The 16,213-nt window shown below is 45.3% G+C and overlaps 1 protein-coding gene across 5 annotated transcripts in view; it reads right to left on the bottom strand.

Moving 5' to 3' along the window:
- BMAL1 (basic helix-loop-helix ARNT like 1) overlaps positions 1–16,213 on the bottom strand; it is a 503,136-nt gene that overhangs the window by 373,407 nt on the left and 113,516 nt on the right. For all 5 annotated transcript variants that reach the window (XM_085648206.1, XM_085648207.1, XM_085648208.1 and 2 more), the window contains exon 2: positions 4,433–4,556. The gene's annotated coding sequence lies outside the window, so the exon portion shown is untranslated. The remainder of the gene's footprint in view (positions 1–4,432; positions 4,557–16,213) is intronic.

The raw sequence follows: 16,213 nt of genomic DNA, 5'->3' as shown, positions 1-16,213 counted from the left end.
ACAACTATACCTAGGCCATTAACGGAATTCTAAGGGTTACACTCAAAACTGTGTGATATACATACATTTCCATGAATAAATCTACTAGCCATATGACTGCCCTCTGACCCTTTAATAATGACCAGTTTTTGGCATATATTTACAGTACAGTTTATGTTTTTTCTTCAAGGAGTGGAAAAACTCCTTAGCCTATCCCATTGGGGCCGATTCCGATGTCGGACGGACTCGGGTCCGTCCGACATCGGTCAGGAGCCGTAACCGACCGACCGACCTGCTGTCGCCGGTTACGGCCCTGCAAGTACGATGCGATCGAACAGTGTTCGGTCGCACTCGTATACTTCCCAATGCAAGCATGCATTCCGAGCGGAATGCATGCTTGCATTGTGAAAAGCAGGGGTGCAGTTCATCCCGTCCGCGCCAAGGTAGGGCCTTGGGCCCCTCATGCTGCCGGTTTTGACCCTTTATACCAGGCTCCGCTCCCAAATAGGCCTCCCTATTCCAGAGAGGAGCTCATTCAAATAGGTATTCAGGGTGTCAACAAAGGAACACTGTCCCTCCTACCCTCCTCCCTTACCCGAGCTGATGTACTAAGTGACAATGTTTTTCACTGTGGGCTACTAAACGTCAGGTCTCTGCCCAAACACTACACAGAGATCCAACTCCTGATTGATTCTCATGAACTTGACATCCTTTTCATGACAGAAACATGGACACGTCCTGACTGCTTGGTTGATCCGGGATTTGCATGCCCTCCAGGGTTTAAATGTCTCCACCTCCCTAGGTCTACTGGCAGAGGCGGAGGTGTGGGAGTCATTTTCAGAGCCTCTTGTAGCATTAAAATCCTTACTCTTGACCCTATTTTGGGCACTGAGTTACTAGGACTTTCAATTCAGACCCCCGCTGGAAACAGCATTACAGGGATTCTGTGCTATCGTCCACCGGGAGCTTTCAGCCTTCAGCAGCAACAAGCCTTAATTAACACCTTAACCAATATCGCCTTATCTCATCAGAAACTGTTTATACTTGGCGATTTCAATCTATGGCAGAACGGTACCCTTGACGTAGCTTTTAAGAATGTACTTTCTACCTGCGACAGCTTTGGCCTCTCGCAGCTGACCTTCAAGGCTACCCATAAATCCGGTCATCTGCTTGATTTGATCTTTGCGGCACCTGACTTAGTGGTAATGGGAGATATTCTTCCAATGGATTGGACTGACCACTCACTGGTTAAATTTTGTCTTCATAAGACAACTGACCCTTACAAAGTACCGGCACCGATTAAGGTAATCAAATGCAGAGATTGGAGGGCTCTCTCACGTGATATCTCTTTGGGCGAAATGTTCCATTTACAACAAATCTTTGATGCAAATAAAAGCACAACCGACAACTACAATTCCCTTGCCTCTCATATTTCTAGGGTGGTCGACACCCACGCCCCCCTCAAAACCCGGACCTGTAGGGGCAAAGACTCTGCTCCCTGGTTTAACTCTGACCTAAAACAATTAAAGCTTGAATGTAAACAAGCTGAGAGAAGTTGGAGACGTGAGTATAATATAACTTGTAAAGACACGTGGAAAACCAAGGTCCACGCGTACAAAACTCTCATTAAAAAGTCGAAAGCCGACTACTACTCCTCCTTGATCTGTAATACTACTAAAAATTCCAGGAGTATCTTCAGCATCTTAAATAGCGTCACCAACCCGGAGTCTTGTAAAAACCTGATCGTCCCTTCCCAGAACCTCTGTGACAATTTGGCCTTCTTCTTCAAGGAGAAAATTGAACTTATCCTTAACGAACTGGATATTTCTCCTATTGCAGGTAATCCCTTTTCTATGAACACCGGTACTCTGGAGAATCAAGCACTAATCATGCATCGGTCCCCAGAAGAACTCCTTTGCAGGTTTCCACCGCTAACTTTTGAAATCTTTACCAAGATAGCTAGAGGGATTGTGTCTGGGTCCCCATTGGACCCAATACCCCCTAAAATCTGGAAAGAGTGTGAAGCAGAACTTTTCCCCCCGCTCCATTTAATCTGTCAGCAATCTCTGCTGACTGGCAGTGTCCCTGCCCTCTGGAAACAAGCTTTAGTCTCCCCGTTGCTGAAAAAACCCTCCCTTGACCCTGACTGTTCGAAAAATTACAGGCCCATCTCACTACTGCCGTTCCCTGCTAAGATAGTGGAACGGGTGGTCAGTAACACCCTCTCCCACCATCTGGAGCATCATCTATTACTAGACAGAGACCAATTTGGATTCCGGCCTGCGCACGGAACCGAAACAGCCCTGGTTATCGCCATGAACGAACTACAAAGGCGAGCAGACAGAAGTCAGGCATCATTTCTGATACTGCTCGATATGTCTGCCGCCTTTGACACGGTGAATCATGGGATTTTACTGAGACGCTTATGGGAGGCAGGAGTGAGGGATACGGCTCTGCAGTGGTTCCACTCTTTTCTGCAGGACAGGCAACAAGCAGTATCTCTACCTCCTTTTCAATCTGCTTTCTCTCCGGTGGCGCACGGTGTCCCACAGGGCTCTGCTATCAGCCCAATACTTTTTAATGTCTACCTTAGGCCACTAATTCTTTTGATCAAAAGCTTCGGCATTAAAACCATCAACTACGCAGATGACACGCAGATGATTCTCTCTCTGGAAGGAGAAGACTCCATCTCCATAGAGACCTTTCACAACTGCCTGCGGGAGACCTCAAGATGGTTGAAGAACAATTCTCTCCAGTTTAATGCAGGGAAAACTGAGGTGCTTTTTAATAGTGGCTCGAGGATTCCCTGTTCGTTTCCTAGCAACTTCTGGCCCCCGGAAACAGCCTCTAATGTACAACCTGTAGACTCGGTCCGTAACTTGGGGGTCATGCTTGATCACAAGCTCAGCATGGAGACACATGTCCAGAAAACCTCTGCCTGCTGCTTTGCCATCCTGCGCTCGCTAAGGAAAGTTCTGCCCCTCTTGCCCACCCAGGCGCGCGCCCAAATAGTTAGATGTACCATCTTGAGCAGGTTGGACTACTGCAATGCCCTCCTGTTAGGGGCCCCGGAGTACCTATTAGACAGGCTCCAAAGAGTCCAATCTGCGGCTGCAAAACTAGCCCTGGGGCTTCCGAGGAGATCCCATGGACTATCCGCCTTGGCACAACTGCACTGGCTCCCTCTTAGACAGAGAGTGCAATTTAAGGCCCTCTGTATTGTGTTTAGGGCCCTCCATGGCTCTGGCCCTGTCCCTCTTCAATCTAAATTTACGTGGTACGTCCCTACTAGACTTCTCCGATCTTCGGATGCCAAACTGGTGGTCATTCCCAGTTTCAAGAAGGTCAGATCCGGAGGCAGATCTTTTGAGGTCACCGCTGCTAGACTCTGGAACACCCTTCCCAATGAGATCAGACACATTGATGAACTTTTGCCTTTTAGAAAAAAGGTAAAAACGTGGCTGTTCCCTGGCTAGCCTTTCGTCTTCTGTGGTCTTCTTTCTTCCTCAGACTCTGTCAGCGCCAGGATGCCTGTAATTGGCGACAGTTCGCGCTTTACAAGATCCCAAATAATAATCCCTGCACCCTGTGGCCGGCACCCCGAGGTGCCTGCCACCGGGTGCAGGGATCCACAGAGGGGCACCATAGGTGCCCCCAGGCTGCCATTCGGCAGCCTCGCACCCATGGGGGCCCTACTTGGGGCCCCCAAAGACAGTTTCCGACCGCCTTTTCGTGCCAGAAAGACTGGCACGAAAAGGCAGTGACAAACTGCCATCGTACTCCCTTGGTCGTAAATAGGCAGCCGGGGGAGTACTGAGGGATTTCCGGACCGCGGACGGGCTCTCCGAGCATGTCGTCAGCCATCCAGAAATCTGAGTCGGATTCCTTTCCGACCGAGCCCATCGGAATGGCTGTCGGAAAAGAATCGGGCTGACATGTTCCGATTCGGTCGGAAGGGCTCCGACCATCGTTCGGAGCCCTTCTGGACGAAATTGGAATCGGCCCCTTAGGATGTTCCCCCCTTCTCTTTCTTATACAGGGACATATGAACTATGGCTGAAGGCAACGTCACTATTACAAGGAGAGAAAGGGTTTGGAGGCTTATTTGAAAGTCCTGCAAAAGTTTTTGAATTTAAAGATACAATTTTGTGGAAGTTTATAAAATATGGCAAGTCCCTCAGCACCTCCCTTCATCTCCATCCAACAACGTACTGTCCGATTTGCGTAGTGGTAAGTGGTTTTCTCATTATTAAAAAGAAAAAAACCTACTTTTTGCACAACTAATTAACACACAGGTACACAGTATTTTGTATGGATCGTGCCCTTAGGCCCTGCAAAAGAATTGTGTGAAACATTTTTTTATCTATACAAGTCCTGGAGTTCTATTTTTATGTATAACAGTTTGTTACTTTATGTTAAAAAATAATGTATACAGGTGTATTTGAATACTTACTTAAGTATTTACTTGAGAGATGATTTGTAGGTCAGATGAAATGAGCTCTGCTTTTCCATTGTGAAAGAAGGTTTATTTCTGAATGATTGATTAACATTTGGTATCTAAGATATCCAGGATCAACCTAGAAAAAAAACATACTACTATTAAAACACTGTTTACAACAAAACAGATTGAGAGAATATATGGACAGCTATTTAAACATTCAATGTTTTGTTTCAAATGGATCATAGATGTTATATCAAAGACCTTGCAGGGATCTTACAGACGCCACTTCTAGTGCAGCAATATGTTCCTCTAAATTGTGCAGTGTACTAACCAATAAAATTCGCTGATTCTCTTCCAGAAAATATTACACAATGCTTTACATATTTTTCACAGCGTGTTTTTGGAAGAGCTATTTCAGTTTTGATAATTTCAGCATTCTATCGGTGTTGTATTCAAACACCTGTGCAAACCTACAAAACATGTACATTTTGAATCATAACTTATTGGAATGTCTGCCAATCTTGGTTCAAGGAAAAGCTGACTAATCACAGCCACAACATTTTATGAAAGAGCTGTCGATATTCTTTTAACTTTACCAAGTAGCTTGCAGCTTTCTTTTCACAATAGTGAAGACACCCTGGTCCAGATTCAAGAATCAGAGTGCTCATAGTTCATCTGGGCAAATAGGCCGTGCTCTGTACTAAGGGTAGCCCTCCAACCGCCCCCATAAAGACAATCATGTGGCTCTACTCTGAGGTAAATGTGCCAGAGAAAAAAGTTGGCCATGCAGGTTTAACTTAGGCCGGGTGCATTAAGATAGGAGCCTTAAGTACAGACGGAAAAAATGAAACCATTTGATAAAATGAAAGACGGACACCAAATATAGCCAGAGCAGTTCCTATTTTATGCCAGACTAACATGAAAGAGGAGGGTTCTCTGGCCACAATTCTGGAACAGACCTCTGAAATCACAGACATTAACCTCACTACTGGATCAGGACGTTATATTTCGGCCATATATAAAGCCCTAGCAGATGAATGGCCATGCACATAATTGAAAGTGAGCTTGCAAAGCTCACTAACTAACAAGCAATAGGAAGTTGCAATAAATTATCAAAAAGCTAGCTCCAGTAAGGAAATATTTCATTTATTACAATGGAAATACTTATTCAGAATCTATTGCACCTAAAATGGTCCTCAATAAAATATACCAAAGCAAGTCAGATGCTTTTCCCAAATTTAACACTTCAGGTGATTATCTAGTATAAACGACGTGAAAATGTGGTAAAATAGGAGAATATAGGGAAGTGGTGGTGAGAAGGCTACGTAAAACAGAAGAAACCATGACACAACACAATACCAAGTGTTGTTTTCTGGAACTGTACTCGAGCCCCTGCAAGAAAACATTGCAATACAGATTTGCATCTTTGGGTCTGGTCTTCAATGGCCATACATTGTATAGAGAAAGAAATGAGTAACTGGGGGAAAAAATCTAAATTAGAGGGCGTTGGCAGAAGAAAAAAAAACTGTCATCAGCCCGAACAGATGATATATTTTTAAAAGAGCTGGATGTTTAATCTCATCAGTTTCATTATTCTGGAAGAGAAAAAAAATCCCCAGCATACGGTAGTTAATGTTAATGTTAATGTTAACAAGATTTCTAAAGCGCACTGTTACCCTGAGGTGTCCTGGCGCTATGCACTTTCTGCCCAAACAGCTGAGTAAAACACAAAGAGTTTATGAGAAAAGCCAAGTCTTTAGCCCCTTTCTGAAGGCAAGCAGTTCCGAGGAATTCCTAAGATGAAAGGGAAGGCCATTCCAGGCCTTGATGGCACAGTGAGAAAAACTTCTGCCACCCCAGCTAAGTTTGCGGTAGCGAGGAAGGATGGCGAGTTTAAACTGCATTGATCGCAGAGTTCTGCCTGGCACATACCATTGAATGGATTGTTTTAAAAAGTCTGGGCCAATGCCGTTAAGGGCTTTAAAGACTAGACATAGTGCCTTGAACTGAATTCGTGCCGCTACCGGAAGCCAGTGTAGAGATCTAATTCCATCCTTTACTGAGGTAAATCTGGGGATACCAGTAAGGAGTCTGGCCGCAGCATTTTGCATGGTCTGGAGTCTGGAAAGATGTTTCTTTTGAATGTTGATGAAAAGACCATTGCAATAATCCAGCCGTGAGAGGATAAGTGCCGTCACTGCAATTCTTAGGCAGTCTTCTGGGAGAAAAGATCAAATTTTCCACAGAAGTTTAAGAGTGAAGGAACAAGAAGAGACAACCCTGCTAACCTGATCTTCAAAGGACAATTTTGCATCTACAATCACCCCGAGGTTTTTCGCTTTAGTGACTGGAACAGGAAGCTTCCCCATAGACGTCGGCCACCAGTCAGGGGTCCAAAGATTGGTGATATTCCCGAAGAGTACAACCTCGGTCTTTTCCGCATTAAGCTTAAGGCAGTTTGCTTTCATCCAGGTAGCAATAGCCTGGATACAATTATGGCATTTGGAGGCTGTTTCAGCTTCTGCCCCTTTTTTGATGGACAGCACAATTTGTGTGTCGTCAGCATACGATGACAACTGGAAATTAAAAGATTTAACCAAAGTGGCCAACGGGGTGACATAAAGATTAAATAATGTAGGGCTAAGTGATGACCCCTGAGGGACACCACAAGGAAGAGCAAAAGGCCTAGAGCTATATCTGTCGAGATCCACCGTTTGTGATCTGTCAGTCAGAAAGGATTTTAAAAGATCCCATGCCTTACCTCCAACCCCTACCACTGTCAAGACGGTCCATCAGAACTTGATGATGGACCGTATCAAATGCGGCCGACAGATCTAAAAGAATGAGAATGGCAGCTCCACCCTGATCCAGGGCCTCTCTGATCTCATTGGTGGACTTCAGCAGTGAGAGCTCGGTGCTATGATCAGCACGGAACCCAAACTGTGTGGGATCCAAGGACGAACTCAGTTGCAAAAATTGGCTTAATTGATTATTCATATTTTTCTCTATCATTTTGCCTGGAAAGGGAAGACGAGAAATGGGCCTATAGCTGCTCGGGTCTTTTGGATCCAGGTTGGGTTTTTTTAGTAGGGGAAGAACTGAAGCAGTTTTCCAGAGAGTGGGAAAGCAACCAGATAGAAAAATAAACCGAAACAATGGGGTTAAGGCCTCTCCGATGATATCCGGAGCCAGTCTCAGAACCGATGCAGGGCAAGGATCAAGCGGAGATCCAGAACGAATCTCGGAGAGAAGTTTAATAACAGCCGACTGTTCAAGAGGAACAAAGTGGTCAAAATTAGGACGAGTAGTCGGGAAGACTTCTTAACAAAAACAGCTGCAAATCCCGGATCAAGATACAAATATCTTTGGACACTGCTAAGCAAAAATTGTGAGATAATGGCACATGAAACCATCATTGTAAACAACTGTACCACTACTCGCAATGTATAAAATAAGTATTGTATCCTACTATTACAATATTAACAAAAAGTATTTAAAACTCTGCACACGTATTACAGTAGTCATGTCTTCCTGAAGAGCATTCAAGACACTGTAAAATCTTCATCAATCGAAGCAATGAGTCAATGATACCAAAGAGAGCGAGGGGCATGGCCATGCCGTTGACCGAAATAGGCATAGGGCAGACAAGCTCCGGTGCCAATAGTCATCATCTTTGGGTTACTGTATTCCAAGCAATCCCTAACCATCAGAGGGACAAGATGCTGATCCCCTTTCACCGGTGGAGCTGATTTATGCCAGCTGCTGCCACGATGAATAGCCATAGAGCTGTAGTTTGGAGATGGTTAGGAGAGGCCTAGCCTAGAGGCTAAGGAACCTCACTGGGCCCTCCATCTGTGCTTCCCCCGTCTCGCCCTGGAGCCTGCGCCGGCCTCCCTGCCTCCTAGCTACACCTCCTGCCGGCCGCGGTCACCTTGGGGATCCATCGGCGTGCATTGGGCCTCTGCAGACTCTGTCTGAGCCTTCCTGCGCATGGGCTATGTTGGACCCTTTGCCTCCTTGATTGGACTTCATTCGCGCCTTGACGGTATGGCTCGTGGGTGATGCCACCTCCTCCTTTGCTCTCATTCCGCCACTTTGTTGCGGAGTATCCTGACACCTGACGGCCGGCGCTGCAACGGCTCGAGGGTACCCTGCAGTCTGTTTATGCTCACCGGAGCGGGTTTACCCTCTGACTTGCACAACACGCTTGGTTCTAGGAGACGGTGGAGACTCCCACCTCCTCTGCATTGGTGTTGGATCATGAGGAAGATCCTGCCTGTGAGTACACTGCTTGCCCCCCTTTGTGATCTTCCTTTAGCCCCTGAGCCGGCTGCCACCCACTGTTTAGCCACTGCCACACTACTGGGAAGCCTCTGTAAACTGGTTGGGTCCTGCACCTCGAGGTCTCCCCTACCTTTCAGCCAAACCATATACTGCTCTTCGAAGACATGCTTGCTTTCCTTGTACCCCCTCCCCAGCTCGCACTTCCCATTGTGTGTGAGGGGCTGGGTGGTGTCTGAGCTACTCAACGCCGGTCCCATCTACTTCCATTGTTCTCTGCCTCAAGCCCCTACCTGCATCCTCCCACTGACACCTGCAGGATCAAGCACAGTCTGGGCCTTGCTTTGGCCTTTGGGTACACGTGGTACCCCCTCTACCACAACTACTCCTTTCACAAGCATGGCGGGCACAGCTCCTGCCTCAGCCATCAACGCTGTGTGCTCTGTGGACTGATCGCCATGAGTCGGGAGACCCAAAACAGCATGAGCTCACCTTTACCATGCCACGGCAACCGCAAAGTCCGACTTCCTATCTGATGCGAAGTACTGCCCCGGCACGACTCAGGTCACTGATCCACAAGGGAGTACTGTGGCTTTTACTGTAGACCTACAAGCGGGATTCAGCACCACCAACGCCTGTTTCGACACCCAGGCTGAACAACTGGACTGCATGGGGGAACGTTTGGAGTGCAGCATGGCACTAGGCTTGACGCGGCGGAGGAACGAGTCTCTGACCTTGAGGATGGTGTGGTCTCTGTGAGCAGGCGAATGGAGAAGACGGTCACTTCTGAAAGCAGAGGCTATAAAAAATTAAGCTAAAGGACAAAACGTGCATAAATGCTCCAAAACCTGAGCTGAGGATCCAGATGGGGGGCATCTCAATACTCAGGAGCAAGAACCCTCACATACCCAGAAGGACATCATGCTTCATCATAGAGCATACCCCTCGTCTGGCCAGCTCTGCAGTGTATGACTGGCACCCACAAAGGGGCTCTTTTCTGGAGATCTTTTGTTTTTTTTGCCATATGTGAAGCAAGGGTGTACGTGTATGGGCTCTCAGGTGTAGTTAGTGTAAATGTGGGTGAGCTAAAGTACCCTAATAATATTTTTATTTAGTGGGTTCCCTTCTCTAGGTTAAAATCAAAATTAATGGCTGTAATCAGAAGTGATAGTCTGTATCAGCTCATGAACTAGTGCATAGGTTGGTCGACATTTCAAAGGCAATTCATCAGGACCTGAATTCCTAATCTACACAGTGATATAAGTGTGTATTTATCCAATCACTACCATCAAGTTGAAGCAAAAAGATTATACCTGCATTAGTGGTAAACCAACAACCCAAATAGGGAAAGTAAAGGGTCCCCTCTCGTGGATGCAGAGATCAAGCTACATTTTAGCTGGCTTTGGACACAACTTGTGCCCTGATGTGAAGTGCATTTGAGAACCTACCCGGTCTCTGTCATCACAGAGGTAAAATAATGAAGATCTCGAGGTGCACTCACACAGGAATAATGTTCGCATAGTGGGACTTGCAGAATATACATACATGGGGCACCCTGAGAAATTTTGTGGAGCGACTACTCACTTACCTATTCGGTACCCAACACTTCACGTCCACGTTTGTGGCAGATCGCTGGGTCCCCATACACCTTCGGGTGCCCCCCCCAACACCTCATTGTCACACACTTGCTTAACAGAGACAGAGACACTGTGCTTCGTCAGGCCCAGGAGGAGGGTCCATTGCAGTATCAGAGTGCCACGATCTCCTTATACCTCGACTTCACACTTTCTGTACATGAAGAGCAGCAAAACTTTAATGACATTAAAGCCCTGCTTCTCATACAGATGCTTCAATATGGCATGCTGTATCCAGCAAGGCTCCTGGTGGTTTAGATGGCAAGTCGTTATTCTTTGACACTCTGCCAAAGGTGCTGACCTTATGCAAACAGATGGGTCCCAATAAAAACTCTTACACAGACCTCTTTCTGCCAGTCTAATATGCTCCCTGACTCTTCCACTACCACTAACATTCATATTTTGTGTCCGCTGGCTGATTACTCTTGTTAATGATCCTTCTCACTTGCATCTCGAAGTAACCTTTCTCTTGAAATCCAAAGTTATGCACCCTCACCAGGTATTGCTCTGAAATTAGGGATCTGATTGCTAGAGTGTTGCTTGCTCTCCAAGGAATACTCCAAAGTACACATGTTGGGTTTCTTGTTTGTTTTCTGGGCCTTGTTGGGATTCACTTGGTCATTATTGGTTGGTGTGGGGGGTGTTTGGTGGTTTAAGTGTGTATTGTTTTCTTTTTGTATCCTTAGCATGTTGGATGAGACCGCCCTTTGCCTTAAGCACACAACTGCCTACACAACTGCTCTTTTTATAACAATTCCTCGGGGTAGCAAACAGCTGCTGGATCTCAGGTTTATGACATGGAATATCAGTGGCCTTAATCCTTGAAAAGGCAAACAGGTACCGTCATATCTCACTAGACATGGTGTAAACATCACTTTTTTGCAAGAGACATACCTCCCTCCACAACCATCCCCTATGTTTGCAGCATCCTGGGGGCCCATAGATTATTTGCCAGCTATAGTCCCACCATGTATGCATACTCATCCATTCAAGTCTCCCCTTCTGCCATCATACTACTGCTGCGTACAAGAATGGCTGTTATGTCCTCGTGGCCGGCACACTGCTGGGACAGCCGGTCCTTCTACTGAATGTCTATGCCCCCCACATAGATGATATCTCCTTTTTCCAGGAATTGATGGCAATTTGTTATCACCATCATATTGCTGGGTGAGGATATTAATCAGATTTTTGACCTCTTGCTGGACACTAGCAACTTAAATTTTGGTGGTAATCCACATGTGCTGTGCGTCCTAAATGATATCATTGGCACACACTCTCTTAAAGATGCATGCGTTTCTGCCACTCAACGACGCCGGATAAATGTTTTATTCAGCCCCCACACGGTATGGACACGGATAGACTACTGGCACTTATCTGCAAGTGCAGGTCCGTGGCTGAAAGACGTATAGCCAAGTACATTATCAGATCGTGCCCCAGCAAAGCTAGTGTTTGATATCCCCTACTCAGGGGTGTTGAGGCGGCAGTGGCACTTCCCTGGTACAGCACTTTTGGACACTGTTTTCCGTTCAGAAGTCCATGACTTCATTCTTGAATATTTTGAGCTAAACTCGGGATCTGTTCGCAGTCAAGCTACATTATGGGATACCTTCCAAGCATACATACATGGCATTTGTATTTGGAAACATGCAGGGAACCTTTGAGACATTCGAAACAGTATGGTGCAGGTAGAGGCCGAACTCACCGACACTGACAGGGCCAACTTCCAACACCCTGGGTCAGATTCGCTCCACAGACACTCCATTCTAATTGCTGAATTCCAGGAACAGGCTGAAAGGGAAACATCCTCTCTAAGTTAATACTCTGTAGCCTGCAGATCTGCGGAGGGAGAACGCCCGGGCTGCACTCTGGCTCATCTCTAGCTCCCCAGTTGAGGCCCAAAATGTATCACTGAATTCCATTTGGACGGGGATACCGGGTTACCGCTAATGAGGACAACATCTGTGAATAACTGTCATACTATATACAACTGTACACCTCATGGTTGGATCCTGACGAAACATCATATTTTGAGGAAATAGCTCTGGGTTTGGATTACCAAAGGGCAACGTCAAATATTGAGCGAACCCATCTCTAGTGAAGAGATTATCTAGACAGCTCCAGGCTTCCCGGCCTTGATGGCCTCACAGGTGTCTTTTACAAAGCATATAAGGATATCCTTGTTCTCCCACTTATAAGATATGCACGCCGAGGCCCTCAACACTGGAATCCTTCCGCCCTCACTACGAGGAGCATTGGTTACCCCTTTGGTCAAACTCGGTAAAGATCCACATAGCTGCGCCTCTTATAGGCCCCTTTCCTTGCTTAATTGCAAGGTGGTTGCCAACAGAGTGTCATTACTGTTGGACCAGGTCTCACCCATCCAAATCAGATTTGATCTGCATAGGTCCACCTCCCTCAATTTGCGTACGGTGTTCTCAGCCCTCAACAGGGTTTCCCCAGATGTACCTGCAGCTGTCGCCCTTCTAGGTGCGGAGATGACCTTTGATTCTTTAAAGTGGCATTTTCGCCATGCAACGTTGCAGAGACTGGGTTTCTCTGGGGCGGGGGTGGGGGGGGCGGCATTTCCCTGATCAAGCTTCTGTATTCTGACCCAGTAGCCCGCCTATGGGTGAATGGCTCTATATCTGAGCCCTTCGTTATCTCCAGAGGCACTAGGCAGGGATGCCCCATCGCCCCTTTTATTCATTATAGCCACGGACCTCCTGGTGCGCCATCTTCAAGAAAATCACACACACCATGGTCTACATTTTAAACCTGCCCTATTGCTTCATTCTATGTATGCGGATGACATATTGCTATTTATTCAGCACCCCTTGGACAACCTGCATGGCACCCTTAGTGTGAGAAATTACTCAAATCGGTGGCCTCTCTGGTCTACATATTAAGTGGGAGAAAATAGAACTATTCCCCCCGACGGAAGTCATTAATCACTCAGCCTGTGAATACCCTCTTAAATGATGTAGACTCAACCAAGTATTTGGGTATAATTCTACATAGAAACAATGAACAAGAGATACACCTCAACTATGGTCCCCTCGTGGACAGGCTTACAGTCCCAATTGAGCGATGGATTCAGCTTAGTCTGTCCCTGGCGGGTCTGATGGCCATTATTGAACTGGTTGCACTCCCCTTCTTCTTGTATTTGTTTTTAAAAATTTCTACACCATTGACAAACTAATTTTCCTCATATTGGGTAGTCTACTCTTGAAATTGATTTGGGCTGGTTGCAGGCGCCGGATCAACTGGGACACTCTTTTCCTTCCCTACGATTGGGGAGGGTTTGCAGTTCCTGAGGTTCAGACATATTTCCTCTTGGCTCAGGCCCAGTTTGCACACTATTGGTACCACCCGGATGGCCGCCTCCCCTTGCTAAACGCGAGCGCGATTTGGCGGGTGTGACACTCCTGGCGGCTCTATTATCACAGTGCCTCAAGTTAGACCCCTCTGATATTCAGACATTGTCTACCATGTGTTGGATCTGGAGAAAACTCAGTCGCGTCCAGGCAGTGACTTTTTGTATTCCACTGCACATTCTCTCTCACAAAAATCCATGGCTACCTTTGACAATCAAAAAAACTGTCCAACATACATTGACCTGACGCAAACTTTTTGGGTGATTTGTTCCCGGACGGGCATGTGATTTTCCATGCGGAACACAATAGGTTCACTAACGCCACCTATATAGACAAATTCATACATCGATGACTGCATGGGACACTGCGCTCTTGAATCCTTTCTTGCCCCTTGGTTCCAGACGATTTTACCCCCTTGAAAATGTTAACAACGGACATGGAGCGGAATAACATGGTTGCTAAAACTTCATTGTGCCTGCAGGGCCTTCAAACGTACAAGTGACAGCAAGGTTGCGATGAGATGGGAATGAGAACTAGGCCATCCTAAAAGGATATCCTCCAACCATCTTCACACATTACACCACCTCTGTAGACCTGGCCAACCTCGACCATTCAAGGTCCTCTTTATGTAACGCAGATCTCCAAAGACAGACTTTGCTCACCTAACGTGGGCCTGTACCCCTATCACCACATTTTAGACTGACGTGTTTAGCACCCCTTCCCACATGATCGACAATTCTCAAGCCATCCTCCTTGGTGGCACTTCTGGGCTATGTGGCTGATGTACCGAAGTGTGCCCGCAGATTCTTTGCTATAGCTCTATTATTGGTGAAGAGAGAGATAGCATTACACTGGGGCAGAGGAAACCACCCCAATATTAAGGCATGGCTACACAGCATGACATTTTGCAATATGAAAAGTGAGGTATATGCCATGTTGCAACCCCCCACTGCTAGACTGAAAGATATTTAGCAACCTCTATGTGCTCTCTCTGGAACCAGACACCCAGAGCCAGGACCCCTACTAACCCCACGCTGCACCCTTTTCTTATCCCACCAGTCACGAAACAGTCTCAATTATTATAGCATTTACTAAGTCACCTTACTTGAGAATGTTTGTACCCTCTTGTGGTCTGTACTGTTGTGTGTATTAATGCTCTTATACGTGTTGGAATTACCTCTGTATCGAATTGATTTAACATCACTTGATATTTGATGTATCATTTTGTGGTTCTTTCTGTCCATGTTCTCCTTTTTGTCGAAAATTATAATGTTTATAAAAAAGAAAATAATGATACTACAGAGAACCGACGGTCTTGTCTCAATAGTAGGAGTCTGGATAAAACTACCAAAAAATCGCTACCACTGCTTAAAAGCCTGATACCGAAAAATTTCTTTCATTCAACCTAATGTTATTCTGATCATTTGCATCAATTTATGCCTTTCTGGTATTTACTGATTTGCAAGGAATACACCTTCGAAAGTGTACATTCATGTTGTACACTTCCATGGTAATCCCACTATAAAATACTCCTGCACGATTGTCAACACAGGAGATTAGGTGTTATGGAAATACACTTTTTCTGTTTTAAATTGTTCCCCTTTTTCTTTGCATGGAAAGTTTCATGATCTAGAAAAAAAGCGTTCTATTATGCTCCTTGGGATAATATGAGTGTGTTAAGGGGCACGTTCCAAACTATCCACACACTGACTACGACCTTTTACTGTACTATAATAGGTAAACAAACTATGATTTATTTACAGATATTCCCATCCAAAGTTAACGTTATAGTTAATTCCAAGATTCCCGGAACACGCAAAAACCAAAACAGCAAAAAACAACAAAAAAGAAGGAACGTTCTAAGTTAGAACGGCCAAGTTACACAATACAGCAGGGGTAATAAAGATGCCTAAAACCAAGCAGGAGTGCGATGCTCCAAAAGATTAACATCATTTTCATGCCAATGGTTTTAGAGTGGAGAATGTTATAGACTTGGCGCAGTCCATGTACAGGTGCTGCACAACCAATAGGACTGGATATTTGCTTGCCTGTAATATAAAGGTGCAATGACTCAATAGGTGTTTTGTAAATGAAAGCATTAAACTGAAAAAAAGTATCTACACTTGCACTTTGTAATACATGTTTGTTTTCTGTACTGCTAGAAAATGTGTAGCACATGGAAATGCTGTAAGCAACATGAAGTGACCAGAAGTAGGTATGCTGCACTATATCTACCCTTTAAAAGGAGTCAAATTTTAATTTATAAAATGCTTTATGTAATATAATTTTTTATCTGGTAATTATGTGAATTAATTAATGGTTATTTTAATTTGATAATATTTAAATAATTGTTAATTGATCAGTTTATGTAATCATTACATTTTGTTAAGGTCAGTTTTAGTAATGGTTTTCATTTTAATACATTTATATAATTGTTCATTTTATAACAATTTTGTATACGTTTGTCATTTCTTTTTTATTGTAGTAGGGAGGGAAGTGTTTTA

This window comes from Triturus cristatus, chromosome 3_2 (genome assembly GCF_964204655.1).
Source record: "Triturus cristatus chromosome 3_2, aTriCri1.1, whole genome shotgun sequence".
Lineage (NCBI taxonomy): Eukaryota > Metazoa > Chordata > Amphibia > Caudata > Salamandridae > Triturus > Triturus cristatus.
Note: the sequence above shows the minus strand (reverse complement) of the source record. Positions and strands in the feature narration are given on the sequence as shown.